Raw genomic sequence first — 1,543 nt, 5'->3', positions numbered from 1 at the left:
CACCTGGGCACACCTGGGGGGCACAGACACACCTGGGCACACCTGGGCACAGCCTCATCCTGGCCGGGGTCAGGGGGCTCACCCTGCTCGACCACCAACAGGTAACTGGGGGGCACACCTGGGGGGCACAGACACACCTGGGCACACCTGGGGGCACCTGGGCACACCTGGGGGGGCACAGACACACCTGGGGGGCACAGACACACCTGGGGACACACGTGGGCACAAGCTCATCCCTGTGTCCCATCCCATCCCTTCCCAGGTGTCCCAGTTCCTGATCCCAGTTCTGGAATTCTCATCCCTGTGTCCCATCCCATCCTTTCCCAGGTTTCCCAGAAAGTCAGTGGTGCCCAGTTCCTGATCCCAGTGGGATCCCAGTTCTGGAATTCCCATCCCTGTATCCCATTCCCAGGTTTCCCAGGACGAGTGTGGTGCCCAGTTCCTGATCCCGGCGGGTTCCCAGGGTCGGAATCGGGCGGAGGCGTCTCTGGCACGGGCCCAGAGCCTCAATCCCATGGTGGAGGTCAAGGCTGATCCCGACAGCGTCGACTCCAAACCTCAGGAATTCTTCACCCAGTTTGATGCGGTACGGAACAAACTGGGGGGGCTGGGACCAGTTGGGGGGGGATTATCCCTTTTTTTGGGTAGGATTGTCTAAGTTTGGGTGGAATTATCCCATTTTGGGGTGGAATCATCCCAGAAAATGAGCAGGAAAAGCAGCACATCCAAGTCTGGGATCAGCAGGAATGTTAAACTCCCCCCCCCAATCACAAATCCTGTTCCACTCCCACCCATCCCAGACCTACAAAACCCCCTGGATTCACCTCCCAACACCCCAATTCCCACTGAAATTCCCTGGGAATTCCCTCCCACGTCTCCCTAAACCCCTGGAATTCCAGGAGGGGAGAACAAACCACCAGTCCCTTCGTTCCACACCCTCCGGGAACGTTCCTCTCTCCCCCCACCAAAAAAAACCCCTAAAAACGGGGATTTGGCCCCTAAAAATGGGGGTATGGGGTCTAAAAATGGGGATATGGCCCCAAAAATGTGGATTTGGCCCCTAAAAATGGAGGTATGGGGTCTAAAAATGGGGATATGGCCCCTAAAAATGGGGATATGGCCCCAAAAATGGGGATTTGGCCCCTAAAAATGGGGATATGGCCCCAAAAATGGGGATTTGGCCCCTAAAAGCAGGGATATGGCCCCAAAAATGGGGATTTGGCCCCTAAAAATGGGGATTTGGCCCCTAAAAACAGGGATTTGGCCCCTAAAGAGTAGGGATAACCTCTGGAATTCCCTTTCCCAGGTGTGCCTGACGTGCTGCTCCCGGGAATCCATGGTGAGGATCGACCAGATCTGCCACAAGAACGGGGTCAAGTTCTTCACCGGGGACGTTTTTGGCTACCACGGCTTCATGTTCGCCAACCTGGGCCACCACGAGTTCGTCGAGTGAGTCTGGGGGGCAAAACCAGCCCCAAATCCCGGGATTTGGGGCTACATTCCCAGATTTTGGCTCTGTTTTCCCCCCAGGGAGAAGCCCAAG

General features: G+C 56.4%; 1 long non-coding RNA gene across 1 annotated transcript; it reads left to right on the top strand.

The window, feature by feature from the left end:
* Positions 1 to 414: 414 nt before the first annotated feature.
* LOC113979293 lies at positions 415 to 1,543 on the top strand. Its single transcript, XR_003537825.1, has 3 exons — positions 415 to 586; positions 1,307 to 1,449; positions 1,531 to 1,543. It is a non-coding gene; the product is annotated as an uncharacterized LOC113979293 (long non-coding RNA).

Source organism: Neopelma chrysocephalum, unplaced genomic scaffold (assembly GCF_003984885.1).
Source record: "Neopelma chrysocephalum unplaced genomic scaffold, ASM398488v2 Primary Assembly neopelma1_66950, whole genome shotgun sequence".
Classification (NCBI taxonomy): domain Eukaryota; kingdom Metazoa; phylum Chordata; class Aves; order Passeriformes; family Pipridae; genus Neopelma; species Neopelma chrysocephalum.
The sequence above is the reverse complement of the archived record's forward strand: the minus strand, read 5'-3'. Positions and strand labels throughout refer to the sequence as shown.